The sequence below is a fragment of the Taudactylus pleione genome, unplaced genomic scaffold (genome assembly GCF_031769625.1).
Source record: "Taudactylus pleione unplaced genomic scaffold, aTauple2 ptg001777l, whole genome shotgun sequence".
NCBI lineage: Eukaryota > Metazoa > Chordata > Amphibia > Anura > Myobatrachidae > Taudactylus > Taudactylus pleione.
Window position 1 is genome coordinate 195 of NW_028286174.1, and position 18,181 is coordinate 18,375.

At 42.1% G+C, this 18,181-nt stretch overlaps 1 pseudogene; it reads left to right on the forward strand.

The window, feature by feature from the left end:
- The first annotated feature begins 359 nt into the window (after positions 1-359).
- Positions 360-18,181, forward strand: part of LOC148439460 (uncharacterized) — a 41,730-nt pseudogene continuing 23,908 nt past the window's right edge.

Sequence of the window (18,181 nt, forward strand, 5' to 3'; positions counted from 1 at the left end):
TTAGACAACTACTTCCTGACATCACCTATGATTACTGATGGAATTAACAACATTTTACCTGAGCTATAAACCACATCTGCTTACATATCTAAATGCAACACCCTCTTTTGCATAAGTACAGATGTGGTCTGTAAAATGACAGAAGCCGATTGGATGCTAAAGGCAACTTCTCCACATTAGCACTTTTTATGGTTTGATACATCTCCCCCTGTGTCCTATTTAGTGACTACATGTCTGTGTCTAGTGTGATCACGACTTACCATAACATGTGACATAAGGCAAACAGCAGTGTTACACCATAGCATGTAATAGGACCTAGTTACTCTCTGACTTCCTCAGCCACAGACTGAGACGTGACAATGACGAGGTCACTGACTGTATGGAAATGTTGGGGTACAGCAATGCACGTATTATTATAGTAACACAGTATGGTATAGTGCTGCAGGGATACTAATTCCCATATATTTATTATGTTCCCAGCAGATGGACACAACAGCAGGAATAACTCGGGGAGACGTCTCATATTATCTCCAGATTGTGACCTAGACTATAACAACTTCTCACAGGACTCTCCAGGAGAAACCCCCATTACCCCAAGTATACACCCAGCATATCACAGTGCAGATCTATCATCTGATCCTTCTAATCATGAAGAATGTTCCCCTGATAATTGCAGTACTGTTACACACAGCTCAGATCTTACAGATGATAAACCATTTACATGTTCTGAGTGTGGGAAATGTTTTGCAAAGCAGTTACGTCTTTCTCTGCATCAGAAGAGAGTTCACACAGCTGAGAGGCCATTTCCATGTTCTGAGTGTGGGAAATGTTTTACACAGAAAGCAGAGCTTAGTAGACATACAAAGACTCACACAGGCGCGGAGCCATTTTCCTGTTCTTATTGTGGGAAATGTTTTAAACTGAAAGGAAATCTTAGTAGACATACAAAGATTCACACAGGTGAGAGGCCATTTTCCTGTTCTGAATGTGGGAAATGTTTTACACAGCATTCAATACTTGCTGCACATAAGAGAACTCACACAGGTGAGAAGCCATTTCTATGTTCTGAATGTGGGAAGTGCTATACAGAGAAAGCAGGTCTTTATAGACATCAGAGAGTTCACTCGGGTGAGAGACCATTTTCATGTTCTGAGTGTGGGAAATGTTTTGCACAGCAGAGAACACTTGATGATCATCAGAGAACTCACACAGGTGAGAGGCCATTTCCATGTTCTGAATGTGGGAAATGTTTCACACAAAAAGGAGATCTTTATAGACATACAAAGATTCACACGGGTGAGAGGCCATTTTCATGTTCTGAATGTGGAAAATGTTTTGCACAGCAGAGAACATATGATGAACATCAGAGAACTCACACAGGTGAGAAGCCATTTTCTTGTTCTGAATGTGGGAAATGTTTTGCACAGCAGGGATCACTTGATGGACATAAGAGAACTCACACAGGTGAGAAGCTTTTTTCCTGTTCTGAATGTGAGAAATGCTTTATACACCAGTCAGCACTTGCTGCACATAAGAGAACTCACACAGGTGAGAGGCCATTTCTGTGTTCTCATTGTGGAAAATGTTTTGCACGTCAGGGAACACTTGATGCACATCAAAGAACTCACACAGGTGAGAAACCATTTACGTGTCCTGAATGTGGGAAATGTTATACACAGAAAGGAGATCTTAATAAACATCTGAGAGTTCACACAGGTGAGAAGCCATTTCCGTGTTCTGAATGTGGGAAACGGTTTAGACTGAAAGTAGAGGTTATTAATCATCAAAGAGTTCACACAGGTGAGAAGCCATTTTCATGTGCTGAATGTGGGAAATGTTTTGCACAGCAGAAAACACTTGATATACATCAGAGAACTCACACGGGTGAGAAGCCATTTTCATGCTCTGCGTGTGGGAAATGTTTTACACGGCAGAGAACACTTGATGAACATCAGAGAGTTCACACAGGTGAGAGGCCATTTTCATGCACTGAATGTGGGAAATGTTTTGCAAAGCAGAGAACACTGGACGTACATCAGAGAACTCACACAGGTGAGAGGCCATTTTCATGCTCTGAGTGTGAAAAATGTTTTAAACACATATCAGCTTTTTGTAGTCATCAGAAACGTCACAAGAAAAAAAAACAATGTTTATGATGGTCTAGATATATAGAAATTCTGCGTTATTTGCAGTAAATACAATCTTAGCCTGCTTAATGAGGGGTAAATTACATTTTAATTTTCACACTATATACTAATATATCACAATTTAGATAAAACCCACTCCCAGCTGGGATGAATGTCACCAACATAAGGCTGCAACATATTCCGTATGTAAATGGCTTTCAGTTTCCACACTTTATTACATTGTGGCATTTTTGTACAATAACAAGACCACTTGCCATAATATCGGCTCCTAAGTACTTTGTCATCTTGACAATTTGCTGGGAAGAAAGGGAAAAGGGACGGAGTCTGCACAAGTTACTTCTACGTTCAAATCAGTCAAAAATGGAGTATAAGAGGTATATAAATAATTGATAACCAACTTAAGTACAAACTCTATTTTGACATAAAGTAGTTGTCTGTGCTCCCTACAGATATCTTAAGCTGCATACACACGATACGATCTGAACAACCAACGATATCGCTGAACAATTTACCTTCAACTTTCTGTAGTGCAGGACAAACGATATTGGGTGAACACACTGAAAGATATTTATGATAGATATCTATCAGTGAAGTCATCCTGCCACATCACTGAACAGCCAATTCTTGACGATATCGTCCAGGTCACTTCTACCTATTTTGTATCTTTTAGACATTTATTTAGTGTAACTGTATCGATGTGATTCTTCAGAGTTATTGTGTTCAATTTAAATGTGATTTATCCTGAACATGTTTTTATTCTATTTATAACTTATTAATATTGTATATTAAACAGTTTTGAATCCTATTGCGCTCCCTTTTGTTGCATTTTGGTTTTCCTGATTTAGGGGTTAGCCACCCTTTATGGAGAGCTGCACTGGGATTCCACTTTGAAAATGATTTAAAACCACAACGCCTTATATATATTCTTTTAGTATCGTCCAGGTTGGCCTGCATGTACGGACGACCATGGATATCGTTGGAGCGCACATCGTTGGTTGTTCACTGCATAAAAATAAACTATATGAACGATTTATCGTTGAACGATATTGTTCATAGATATCGTACCGTGTGTACGCAACTTTAGAAGCAGTAAAAAATAAGACTCTATTAGGGGCACTTGTAGTTTATATTTGTTTGTGGTGATATTATCTTAGTTAAAACTTTTATTCTTTGACAAAAAAAAGGAATATGAATATTAATTAAAAAAAGTGTGTGTACTTATAGCTATGGATCCGTGTATCAATTCACTGCTTTCCACAATTAATTTGTGCTGCTATTAGCCACTCATTTATAAGGCTATGTACAATATATTGTTTATAAGTCCAATAAATATTATCATAACAATATTTAATCACGTGTGTTGATTATATCAGTATGAAATATATCAGTTTCCAGCTCACTCTTTAAACAGCATATTGTTTTAAACTTTTAATTAACAAACTTTTCATTCTCCTTAATAACCAATTTGTTCTGAAAGATCAAACAACGGTCTTTCAGTAAATAAATAATTGTCACTGTGTTATTCTGAAACCTCAGTCTTGGTAGATGCCACACTTGCAGTTTTTTTCAAATCACTGGTGCCAGGGTTGAAAATTGACTCCAGTGGTTGTCTGGTCATGTGACTCTAGCGGTTGTCTGGTCATGTGACTCCAGTGGTTGTCTGGTCATGTGACTCTAGCGGTTGTCTGGTCATGTGACTCTAGCGGTTGTCTGGTCATGTGACTCTAGCGGTTGTCTGGTCATGTGACTAGCGGTTGTCTGGTCATGTTACTCTAGCGGTTGTCTGGTCATCTGACTCCAGTGGTTGTCTGGTCATGTTACTCTAGCGGTTGTCTGGTCATGTTACTCTAGCGGTTGTCTGGTCATGTGGCTCCAGTGGTTGTCTGGTCATGTGACTCCAGCGGTTGTCTGGTCATGTAACTCCAGCGATTGTCTGGTCATGTGGGCAATATACACAGTTGCAATGTAAAAGTTAGTGTATATAAAATGTCTCTTCTATATGCATACGATGAACATGTTATTTGTGGTACTTAAATGCGCATATATCAGAACTTCTTGTTCAAAAGGCAGCAAAGATTGCAGCTCCGATTCCCGTCAGTTTTCAAAAGTGTTTAGGCTATTCTATGTGCTATGGAAGTTCAATTTCCCTGTGAGTCCAACTGTTTGCAGGGGAAAATTGCAGCAATAAAATTAATGACAGCAGGGATTGCAGATCTGATGGTCACCTGATTTCTGATTTGTTTAACCTATCATATTGTCCACAGAAATTAAATTTTAACTGTCAAATATTCCACGGAAGTTCAGTAGCCCTGTGTGTCTGACCGTATACAGGAGAAGATCACAGCAGTGTAATAATCAAACAAGTGTCTTATACCTTCTCATTCACCTGTCTGCAGTGCTTATCATGCACATGATAGAGAATCACAACGGGCAAATTAGATTGTTAAACAATTGCACTAAATAACATGCAGATATTTTTTTAACATTTCCTCTAGGTAGATCTGGATATGAGTAAATAGGACACAGTGTAGTAAAAATTCCAGTAAGTCTAATTTCCTTCTGTTTCTACTTTCACTCTGTCTTGGGAGGGCAGAGGACGGTGGATGAGAGAACAGAAGGAGGCTGCTGGAAATGAAAAGATAGTTCAAGTAGGTACTTCTGCTGTCAGTGTGCTTGTAGCTTTAGTGCCTGTCTTCGTGTGCCTTCAGAGCTGGTGGCACCTTGATATAGTTGAAGACACGCGTTTCGCCTCTGGGGGCTTGGTCACATGACAGCCTGTATTGTGACTCTCCCTAGCCAATCACTATAAATTGATGCTGATTGCCAATCGTGTTAGCCAATCAGTTTTCCTTTAAGTTCAGCCAATTATGGCTATTAGCTAATAGATTTGCAGTAGCAGTAGCCAATGGTTGCATGGTGAATAGCTTAAGTGTCTGGGAGAACATCATTAACCCAATCCTACACTGAAATATGTGCAAAGGTCCCATGTGGGTGCTGACAAGGGGTTGTTTAAAAATAGTACGCTAAAATGTCCAATCTAGATGCCCACCCGGGGAGGTGAATGGTTTGACCCTTGCCGATATTTGAAGCATTCCAGAATTTAGACCCCACAGCTAATGCCGTCTGAAGATGGAGTTGTGCTGCTGTGGCCTATGGGCTACCTCTCCTAACATTTACGGTGAGAGGTAAAATGGACAATCCCATAAGATTTACCTATAAATGTCAGGAACAAAGTATCAACTTTTTGGACGTAACAATTTACAGAACAGGGTCTCTATTAGCTACAACTTATGTATACAAAACCCTCAGACAGAAATAATTTGATGCAATACAATAGCTTATATCCTCCAGCTCTCCGAGGGGCCCAATGATCATGGCGGGATATTAGCACCCATGAGCGCATTACAGGATGCGATCATATCACCCAGATGTAATAAAAAGCACCCGCAAGGACAGGGGTTGTGGAAGAAGCCCGTCCCTGTGATGTGTTTGGAGTGAAGTGACCGTGTCACTCCTGTGCTGGGGATCCTGTGCAGGCGCTGTCTATAGACCATGCGGGCCATTGCCCTGGGAGGGTTGCAGCTATGGCCATCTTCAGATGGCGTAGCTGCGGGAGCCAATCAAGTTGGTAAATATGGCAGCATAGTGTCCCCCATAGAAACTGGGTGTTTCTATGGGGGTTGTGGCTGCCAGCGGGAATTGGAGGGATCACAGAAGGTATAGGAGATATCTGCAGTCTCTATGTCATATATTTGGGGGATACTAAATATTTGTGGTCACCACCCGACAATGGGTGTTTTGGGGGCACAAGCCGCAAATATTTATTGATAAATAGAGAGAGCTTACTATACTTACAATTGTTATGGGTCAGATATATAATCAGTCACCTTGATGATGCTAAAAATTAAATAATGGTAAAGAGATTAAGGGGTCTATTTACTAAGCAGTGTTAGGAGACAGAGTGAAAAGTGATAAGAAAGTGATAAGGTGCCAGCCAATCAGCTCCCAACTGCCATCTCATAGGCTGTGTTTGAAAAATGACAGTTGGGAGCTGATTGGCTGGCACCTTATCACTGACTTATCACTTTTCACTCTGTCTCCTAACACTGCTTAGTAAATAGACCCCTGAAATCCTTATGGCCAATCATTAACAGAAGAATTTAAAGGACCTACCAGTTAAATATGATAATTCCGAGATTATAAATATGTGCAGTGAGCCATATATTGAGTAAATGGAAGCACGATATGCAGCTTTATGTCCACTGGATATCATATAGGACACCCTAATTCAGGTAGAAAAAAAAAACACGACTAACACCATTTGGCCTACACTAGTTGATTTGTAATATATTGTATTATTCGTTCCTGTGGATTTCTAGACATAGTGAAAACAGAAGCAATTTAATGAGCATATGGCGTTTCATGGGAGTGATTCTGTCAGAGGCGTGGGATTCTGGGACTGTGTTCCCGGACTGGGCCTTGGACCTGTATTACTGAGCTCAGGTGCTCGCTGGAGGAGACTAGGTTTGATGAAGTTCCTCTGCATGAGAGGATGCAGAAGACTGGTAGAGGATTGATATAGCACGGGAGTTGCTTGATGCGGCTGGAAAGCCGTGTAATGGATGGTGGAAGCACGGACTGCTAGGTGCGGCTAAGGAGCCGTATGGTAAAGATGGCAGCAGGGGCTGCTGGGTGAGGCTAAGAAGCCGTAGAGTGACGGTGGTAGCTCGGGCGCTACTTGTAGCGGCTGAGTAGCCGAATGAAGATGGTGGTAACGTGGAAGCAACTTGGAGCGGCTGGGTAGCCGTATGGAGACGGTGGTAGCGTGGAAGCTACTTGGAGCGGCTGGGTAGCCGTATGGAGACGGTGGTAGCGTGGAAGCTACTTGGAGCGGCTGGGTAGCCGTATGGAGACTGTGGTAGCGTGGAAGCTACTTGGAGCAGCTGGGTAGCCGTATGGAGACTGTGGTAGTGTGGAAGCTACTGGAGCGGCTGGGTAGCCGTATGGAGACGGTGGTAGCGTGGAAGCTACTTGGAGTGGCTGGGTAGCCATATGGAGACGGTGGTAGCGTGGAAGCTTCTTGGAGCGGCTGGGTAGCCGTATGGAGACGGTAGCGTGGAAGCTACTTGGAGCGGCTGGGTAGCTGTATGGAGACGGTGGTAATGTGGAAGCTACTTGGAGCGGCTGGATAGCCGTGTGGAGATGGTGGTAGCGTGGAAGCTACTTGGAGCGGCTTGGTAGCCGTATGGAGATGGTGGTAGCATGGAAGCTACTTGGAGCAGCGACAACACCTATGGAGCTCAGTGGTGAGACTCACTAGTTAAACTAGGGGACTTGTTGCACTGGCAACTAGTGAAAGGAATGAGGTTTCCTTTTATAGAGAGCGCTGGATGCTTACTGGCTGAAGGAGGAGCAAGTCCACTGGTGGAAACCGCATCACATGGGCAAACCAAGATGGCCGCGCCCATGGACCGGAGACCCGCGGTGGACCCACGTGTGAGACGCCGGGCCGGAGACTGAGGAGAAGATGCAGGCACCTTCAGGAGACAGGGAGAGCGATCGCCTTCAGGTACAGGACGGCGAGGCAGCAGACCACCGCGCCGCAGCACTCTGAGAGGTAAGTGCCGGGGCCTGATTCTGGGGTCTCTGTGGTGAGCTGTGACAGTACCCCCCTCTTGACGAGTGGCCTCTGGACACTTTCTGGGTTTATGAGGGAACGTTTTGTGGAAAATCTTGATCAGACGAGGTGCATGTACATCAGGAGCATTAATCCAGATTCTTTCCTCTGGACCGAAACCCTTCCAGTCTATGAGATGTTGAAGGGGATTGTATCGTAAATGAAAATCCAGGATACTATTGACCTCAAATTCCTGTCCAGGTTTAGCTTGAACACCAGCAGCTTTAGGAGGTTCCCTTTGAAATCTGTTGAGGATCAATAGTTTCAGAAGAGAGACATGGAAAGAGTTAGGAATGCAGAGGTGTGGATGTAGTTTTAGCTTGTAAGCTACTGGATTCAGAACCTTGGCAATTGGAAATGGCCCAATATTACGTGGAGCGAATTTCATTGAGGGAACCTGGAGTCTGATGTTACGAGTTTAGAGCCAGACCAAATCTCCAGATTGAAGACTAGGTACCGCTCGTCTCTTGCGATCAGCAAATCTTTTATATCGTGCAGAAGTTTTAATGAGGGCAGAGCGAACATTCCTCCAAATATCAGAGAACTGCTGGAGAGAAAACTTGGCAGCTGGCACATCCAGTGTCGGAAGAAGTGAAAATTCTGGAACTCGAGGATGATGACCGAACACTGTAAGGAAAGGAGTGGAGTTAGTGGATGTGTGATAATGATTGTTGTGAGCGAATTCAGCCCATGGAAGGAGCTCTACCCAATCATCTTGCGAAGAGGAAATGAAGGTGCGAAGAAACTGTTCGAGATCTTGGTTGACCCTCTCGGTTTGTCCGTTGGTCTGGGGATGATATGCCGTAGAGAAGTTAAGTTTCACCCGAAGTGTTGAACAAAGTGATCTCCAAAATTTAGCTACAAACTGCACTCCTCTGAGACGATTTCTTGCGGAAGACCATGAAGTCTGAAGATCTCCTTAATGAAGTTTTGGGCGAGTAATGGTGCCGATGGAAGTCCAGTGAGAGGCACGAAGTGGGCCATTTTGGAGAATCTGTCCACAATAACCCAGACCGTGTTGTGGCCTTGAGATGGAGGAAGGTCATTGATGAAATCCATAAATAAATGTGTCCATGGTCGTGAAGGAATGGCTAAAGGCTGAAGTTGCCCGGAAGAAGCTTGCCGAAGTACATTATGCTGAGCACACTTAACACAGGAGGAGACGTAGGAGACATCTGTTTTCATTGAAGGCCACCAGTAGGATCGCTGGATAAATTGTCGTCTTCTCAATGCCATAGTGTACAGAGAAATGAGATGCATGAGCCCATTGTAACAACTTTTTACGAAGGTGGGGTTCCACAAAAGTCTTCCCAACAGGTGGAGTTATAGAAATGCTGGTAGTAGAAAACGAGGTTGATCCAAAGAGCTGTTTAGGACCACTCTCCAGAGAGAGGGCGTCGGCCTTACAGTTTTGAGAACCGGGGTGGTAGGAAAGCTTGTAGTTAAATCAAGAGAAAAACATTGCCCATCTAGCTTACCGTGGATTCAAGCAGTTAGCTGATAGATGGTGATGGGAAACTGAGCCCCCTCTAAAAGCTATCGCCATTCTTCAAGCGCCAATTTTATGGCAAGTAACTCCTGGTCTCCGATGGAGTAGTTCCACTCAGCTGGCAAAAATCTCCGGGAATAGAATCCACAAGGATGAAGTTTTTCGTCTTCAAAGCGTTGAGAGAGGACTGCTCAAACTCCCTCGGATGATGCATCGACTTACAAAATGAAAGGTCTTGTCATGTCTGGTTGTTTCAGCACAGGGGCCGAGATGAATGCTTGCTTCAGAAGTTGAAAAGCAGAAGTGGCTTCTGCTGACCAAGTAGTTGGATCCGCCCCCTTATAGGTGAGAGCTGTGATGGGAGCTACCAGGGTAGAGAACCTTTAATGAATTTACAGTAATAGTTTGCAAAACCTAAAAACCGTTGAATGGACTTCAGTGATGTAGGAATAGACCAGTCGAGGACGGATTGAAGTTTTGCTGGATCCATCTGAAATTTGACCCGAAGATGACGTACCCTAGAAATGGTACACTGGAAACTTCGAAAATAAATGTTTCCAACTTGCAGTAAAGCTGATTAGAGCGTAATCTTAGAAGAACTTCCTTCACCTGATCCTGATGACTAGCCAAATCTTGAGAAAAGATCAATATATCGTCTAAATAGATGACCACAGTCTTGTACAGCAGGTTCCGGAAGATCTCGTTGATGAAGAACTGGAAGGCAGCTGGAGCATTACAGAGACTGAAAGGCATGACGAGATACTCGTAATGCCCATTCCTGGTGTTGAAAGCTGTCTTCCATTCATCACCGGGTCGGATACGAATCAAGTTGTAGGCGCCTCTTAAATTGAATTTTGTGAAGATTGTGGCTCCTTTGACCCTGTCGAACAACTCGGTTATGAGAGGTAAAGGATACCGATTTTTAGTAGTTACGTCATTGAGTCCGCGATAATCTATACATGGACGTAACCCTCCGTCTTTCTTTTTTACGAAGAAAAAAACAGCCCCTGCTGGAGAAGAGGAAGGCCAGATTTTTTAGGTTTTCCTCAATATATTCGGACATGGATTGAGTTTCTGGGAGTGAGAGTGGATAGGTGCGTCCTCTAGGAGGGTTCTTCTCTGGAATTAAATCTATGGGGCAATCCCATTTGTGATGGGGGGGGTAGAAGATCCGCTTTTTGCTAACTGAACACATCCGAGAATCCGAATAGGGTTCAGGTAGACCCTTAGGTAGTTGTAGATCAGAGGACCGAACGGGAACCACCCGATGTAGACAATTCTTGAAGCAATTGGCTCCCGAAGAGGTAATTTGCATGGTTGACCAATCGATTTGTGGAGAATGTCTCTGCAACCAGGGTAACCCGAGAACTAGGGAATGAGAGGCTTTTTGGAATCACTATGAAAGATAGTTCCTCAGAGTGGAGAACCCCAACGGTGAGTTTAAGGGGTTGAGTGCGTTGAGTTATGGTTCCACTATTAATTCGACTACCATCGATGGCAGTTAAAGTCACTACTCGGCTTAGAGCTTCAACAGGAATCCGATATTTATGACCAAAGTCCGTAGTCATAAAATTTTCTGCAGCCCCTGAATCTAGAAGGGTTAGAACGGCAGTTGGACCCTGTGGAAGTGTCAATTGAGCTTGAATTGTGGAATCTGACTTCCTGGGTTATTCAATGGCTACTCCTAACTTAACCTCTCTGCGATAAGTTAGGAGGAGGCGTTTCCCGGACGGATGGGACAGGATTTAACTAAATGATGGGAAGATCCGCAGCACATGCAGAGGTTCTGTCTCTGCCTTTTCTGCCGTTCCTCAGAACGCTTGCACAGGAGGTGCGGGAAAAAACCTTCTGGCGCATGATCAAAAAAAACACGCACCTAATAGAATAGCAAAAAACCCGCACCTGGATGAAAAACCTTGCAGGTGCAAGTTTTTTGCTATTCTCGCGCCCAGTTGTGCTTTCTACGATTGTGATGTTGGGGAGAGAGGCTGTCTTCCACCTTTGAGCAATTGTAGCTTTCGTAGCAATTAACACATGACCCATCATATATCTCTCACCACGTGATAATTCCCCAGGATAAAAGTGGAATAAAGCAATTAGAGGCTCCACCTGAATGGTTACACCAACTAATTTACTTATCATAAAATATACCGCATTCCACAGGGGGCGAAGCAGAGGACAGGACCAAAAGACATGATGGATGTCTCCCACCAAACCACAATCTCTCCAACAATATTGAGAGACAGAGGGCCAGATCTTATGTTGCCTTTCAGGTGTAAAATATGCTCTCTGAAGTAATTTATAATACATTTATGAATGATTGATACATTTGGATATAGTAAAACTGGAACGAAAAATAATATTCCAGTCCTCATCCGAAAGGTTCACAGCCAGATCCCTCTCCCATTTAAGTTGACGCAGAAGTTTCCCTTTTTTATTTGACATTATCTGATACTGATACTACCAACATAGACCACCTTTGTGATTAGAGGCTCGTAGGTGAGTCAGCAGCAGCGATGGGAAGGCAGGTTTTTTAAGTGGAGAAGGGAGGTGACTGTGCAACCAATGTCTCAGCTGTAAATATTTATAAAAGTCCTGCCTCGTTAAACCAAATTGATTTTGAAGAGACACAAAAGAAGCAAAATCCTACCCTGTGAATACATCCCCCAATGAAGAGAGGCCCGCCTCCACCCATGAACCTAAGTGCATATCAGGGATCAAATTGGCTATTGATCGGAGAGACAGATTAGGAGAAGGCAGGGAAATCTCTTCATCTAAGGAAACACAGGTATGCCAACACACTATTGTAGTCTGGACTGCTTTACAGAATCCCGGTCTGAAGGGGATTTCAGAAGAGGGCAGCCAGAATAGATCAGGAAGGGGAAAGGGACGCATAAGTTCCCTTTCAATAATTACCCAGGGTTTGGGAGAGTCTATTATATAAACCAGTCCCTTGCCTGGCTAAGCACACACGCTGAATGGTATCTCTCCAAAGGGTCTATTTACTAAGCAGTGTTAGGAGACAGAGTGAAAAGTGATAAGGTGCCAGCCAATCAGCTCCCAACTGTCATTTTTCAAACACATCCTGTGAGATGACAGTTAGGAGCTGATTGGCTGGCACCTTATCACTTTTCACTTTGTCTCCTAACACTGCTTAGTAAAAAGACCCCCAAGTCTGGAAAGGCCACTCCTCCTGCCGCCTTAGGAGGGAGAGAGTATTTCTCGCTATTCTGGGTCGATTCCCCTTACAAATATATTTAGTGAGTATTTGGTAACATTTATTACATATGGATTTAGATGAGGGTCTAGTAATGGTCCAAAATAAATACATTAGTTTTGGGAGTAGCACCATTTTTGCAGCCGCAATCCTTCCTAGCCAAGACACCTCATGTAGCTTCCATACCTTTGTTAAAGTTTCATAAGCTTTCAAGAGGGGCCCAAAATGACATTCAATAAGATCATGATCTCTAACTAAATGCACCCCCAGGTATTTGAGGGACTTAGATTTCCATGTATATCTATGTCTCCTGTAACTTCCCCAAAAGTACATTTGGGATGTTAAGAGGAAGGGCTTCTGTCTTAGCTGTGTTAAGTTTGTAAAAAGACACTGCTGCATATTGATCTAAGATGGCATGTAATGCTGGAAGGGACTCTTCTGGGTGGAGTAAGCATAATAAGATATCGTCTGCTAATAAGTTTATCTTATGGGAGGAGCCTCCAAGTAAGGGGCCGTGTATAGTTTTGAGGGTTCTCATCGTCTCAGCCAGAGGCTCAATGGCAAGCGCAAAGATGAGTGGTGAGAGTGGGCACCCCTGGCGTGTCAAATTTATCAGATAGACAACCGTTTACAAATACCATCGCGGAAGGGCAAGTATATAGGGCCGAAATGGAATCTAAAATTCCTCCCTGGAAGCCGAAACTGTGCAAAACCTTCATCAAATAACCCCAGTGCAGATGGTCAAAAGCCTTTTTGTCATCAAGCGATAGAATCAACAAAGGCTCCTTATGGTAGTCATAATATTCTATGCTGTTGATGTCTGAGGCCTGCCTATGCATCACAAATCCAACCTGATCTGGTTTAATGAGAGCTGGCAATAATTGAGACAGGCGACTAGCAATCAACTTGGCAAACAATTTGCCATCTGTGTTCAGCAAAGCAATAGGTCGGTAATTAGCTACAGCGTTAGAGTCTTTGCCGGGTTTCGGTATGGCAATTATTCGTGCCTCAGGGAATTGCTTAGATTCTGTTGCTTCACTAAACAAGGACAACAAAACCGGAGCCAGTTCTGTTTTAAATGTTTTATAAAAATTGGCAGGATAGCCGTCCGGACTCGGAGCCTTATCTGATTGCATATTACCAATGGCTACATCTATCTCCTCCAGTGTCTATGGGGTGCTAAGGGACAGGCAGGCCTCAGAAGACAATTTCGGGAGAGAAAGCCAACTCAAGAACTGCTCAATAAGGGCTGCCGTTGGTTGGACAGTATTGGGGTCATCTTTGAGGTTATAAAGTTGCGCATAATAGGTAGCCAAAGCGTAAGCTATCTCGACCAGGGTCCGATATCTCAGCCCCATGATGATTATAGATTCTCTGTATCTGACCCCTAGCCCTTCGTCCGCGCAATTTGCAAGCCAACAGCCAACTTGCTCGGTTACCAAATACATAACATTTTTGATTTAACCCAGCACTACACTGACCACAGTGTCCTGGACCGCTGGCGGCGGCGCCCCCCGTGACGCAGGTCCGATGGTGCCCAAGGCACAAGCCTTGCTCAACCCCCCCAGTTGCGTCACTGGTTACAACTCCTGCACATGCTCAGTCATGTGCTTCCGAACAGTCTCCGTCCCTGCTTTGGGGTGATGGGTAAGTACATCTCCAGCATGTCCAAAGTGATTGATATGTGTATACAGGCTTTATACTAGCCTGTATACATGTATATTTATGTGCTTTTATGTTTAACAGTTATATAAAAATGTAAAATATAATAGCACATAAATATACATGTATACAGGCTAATATAAAGCCTGTGTACACATGTCAATCAATTTCGGCAGATTTAACAGGCTCTAGAGTGACTTACTTGTCCGCGGTCATCGCAAATTAGGGACGAAGACTGGGCGGAGTTACACGATGCTGCAGAGACTTAAGCTGGGCATCCACTATACAATTATCTGTCAGATATCTGTCCAATCTGGCTGGTTGGAATGAAAACCTGGTAATGTATGGGAGCAAATGACAGTCGATCATATGGTTTTAAACACTGAAAAAAGCACAAAATAAATTGTTCAAATTGGTTACATTTGTGTGTTTTAACTAATTTGTCTGAACAACAATTTTTGGCTATTTTCCAGTGTTTGTGAGAAAATGGACGATTGTCATTTGCTCCCATACATTACCAGGTTTTCATTCCCACCAGCCAGACTGGACAGATATCTGACAGAAAATTGTATAGAGGATGCCCAGCTTTAAGGGAAAATTTCCCTCTGTCCTTGCAGTTTTCAGGGAATTTAATGTAATTTCTTCATATAACGCCATTCTAAGATGGCGTTATATAAACTAAGGATTTTCCGAGTAATTTAACTCTTTTTGTTTTGCTGAATAGCAAAAAGCGTTAAAGCACCGTAGAGATCAATGGCTGGTCCCTACAGTGCGGTACTCTGCGAGATGGGAATTAGTGGAGGAGAGAATTACGTTATCTTCTCCATTATCCCATTGCTGAATAGGGGATTTACATAAAAAATGCGGATATGATGATTTCCGCCTTTTTTATGTAAAAAAATCATTGCTGAATAGACCCCATAATGATAATTATAACAGTGTTATACAGCCATGGCCAAAAGTTTTGAGAATGACACAAGTAGTGGTATTCACAAAGTTTGCTGCTTCAGTGTTTTTAGACCCTTTTGTCAGATGTTACTATTTTATACTGAAGTTTATGCAAAGAGTCAATATTTGCAGTGCTGACCCTTCTTTTTCAAGACCTCTGCAATTCGCCCTGGCATGCTGTCAATCAATTTCTGGGCCACATACTGACCGATGGCCGCCCATTCTTGCCTAATCAATGCTTGGTGTTTGTCAGAATTTGTGGGTTTTAGTTTGTCCATCCACCTCTTGTGGCAAACGCAGGAATTCTAGAGGGGGGTTTCCAAATGCTTGATTTTAGAGCGAGTGTGGCCAGTCCATGAAGAGGGAAGAATTACTACTTAAACAGCTTTAATATGCATCATACAAAGTGTATTATGTGTAATAATCCCAGCATATACAGGACCAGTGATCACAGTAACCCATTAGATGCGGCAGTAGGGCCATCCTGCCTGAGCTGAATGTTTTTATTTTAGATGTGGGCACCATTCCTGACTATTGGAGCAAGTTCAGGAGCCTGGAGGAGCAGCAGAAGGACCTAGCACTGCCCTGGACATATATGTACATATTGGGCTCTATAACAGTGCATACCTAACAGTACATGTTTTCCAGCTCTCCTAGTTGGTGCACAGGTTATTTATCACTGGCTGATACATGTTAAAAGATCCACAGGTTGTGCTAATTATTTCATTCGAGATACTGAGAATAAAATGCAGCACTATTAAAATTCTATTATATTATTATTTCTGTTGTGTTCATGTTGTGGGCTGGGGAGGAGGGTTTCCAGGCAGATGGAAACCCCCCCTGTGTGTGCCTATGTGAGGATTGACCACAAGTTAATGAATAGAGTCAGGGAAAAAGGGATATCGTTGCACAGACTATGAGATCTATAATAAGATAGTAGTAACCACTATTCCTATCAGTGACTGAACATTTCTGAAATGGATATACTAAGGTAATGGTGGTGCACACTAGAGTCATAAATGCTAGAGAAAACAAACAGGAGAGGAAAAACTCTGTGACGTGAGCACTCTTGTAATATTATACAGTAATTAAAACATAACTTTTAATATATATCTGCAATTAAAATAAATGTCCTATACTAACCACTATGTATGGCAATAAAGTAGTTTAGCATTGGCAAAACAATAAATTATACTGACGCAATAAGCATAAGTAGACATATAGACGCATCTATTACATTGATATAGCTGGAAGAGACTCCTAAGGATACAAAAACCTCCAACAACTCGAAAAAATGAAACAACATAGATAAAATAATGTGCTATAAGTTCTAGCAGTTCAACATTAATTATAATGCATAAATTGATGTTAATAAACATCTGGCGAAATATAAAATAGAACAATATTCATATCAAAAGAAAACCTATCATAGTATCATAATGATAATCCCAGTCGGTATTTGATGAAATAAAGCATCACATCATGTTCATAGATGACCTCAAAGAGAAATAACAGAATAGTCAGGGAAAGAAAAAGGTTGCTGCTAGTAACTCTGCTAAGTCCCACTTGGCCCAAGGTCATCTATGGGAAAGCTAGAGAGCTGGCTGCAAGCATTATCCCTTAGAAATTAAAGAGTGAGTGGAACGTTTCTCAGACTTAATCTCAAGTTCTTGGACGTCTTGCTTTCGTATAGGACGTACAGTGAAAGGACTAATAGTCTGAGCTAATAACCAGTCAATCAGAAAAATACAATAGTATTAGACTAGTGCTGGACACCTATAGATGGAGGTATGATAGATGACATAAAGGACCACAATAGTGGTTGGATCTCAGATAATGACCTAGAAGGTGAAGGTATCAGAATAGTTAGGGAACAGGACCGATACTCCCAGTTCTACCACAACTAATTTGGTCCAATAGCCATTGATGAGAGGTGTGTCATAGGAGGACGGTTATACCCTCTGAAAATAATAATACGTTACTCAGGTATTTCTTTCTGCTTTCAGATGTCATACACCAGGCATAGAACATCTGATGAGAGCAATACTAACCTGAGATTGTACCTAATCAATCAGAGAAATACAAAAGCACTAGGCTAAACTGGTTAATGCTGTATATACAATCAATTTTAAGATCAGACGAAAATAACAAAATAAATGTAAATAGGATGAAAAAATATCATTACACAAATCAGTAAATATATAAATATAAAGGGAGCAGCACAGCGTTCTCAATGATGCAAAATGTGCACACACAATTTTAACCAAGTCACATATGTGGGATAGGTAACATGCCCAAAAAATGTGTAACATGTTCAAAATCAGCAGTATATATAGAAAAAAACGTGTAATAAAAAAAAACAGAGTACTGATAATATTGATATAATCTTTAGATACAAAGTATCTCCAAGAGACCTTTATGCTGGCGGGTCTCAAATGTATAAGAAGCTTCTGTTTCAAAGATGTATTAACACAAAAGACAGTAATACAAGAATTACACTGAGACAAGGTCATTGCCTTCAGCATGGATTAAATCACGTACGTGTGTGAGATACTATACCAGGTAGTGCTTAAGGCATATTGAACAGTATACATAAAAAAAGCTATATTCTCACAAAACATATTAGAAAAGAAACACCCTGACAATGTTCCTCTAATCTAGTCTCCAAAAGAGACCTGGGAATATAGAGTCTTAGATGTGTGCTTGAGTTAGATATAAAATATCTCCAGGAGACCTTATTACTAGCGGGTCTCATAAGTATAAGGAGATACTGCTGCAAAAATATATTAGCACAGAAGGAGAGTAATACGACAATTACAATGAAACAAAGAAATTGCCTTCAGTATGAATCAAATCACGTACTTGTGTGGGATACTATACCAGGTAGTGCTTAAAACATATTAAACAGTACACATGAAAAAAGCTATATTCTCATAAAGCATATTTAGAAAAGAGAGATCCTGACAATGTTCCTCTACTTTATTGCCATACATAGTGGTTGGTATAGGACATTTATTTTAATTGCAGATATATATTAAAAG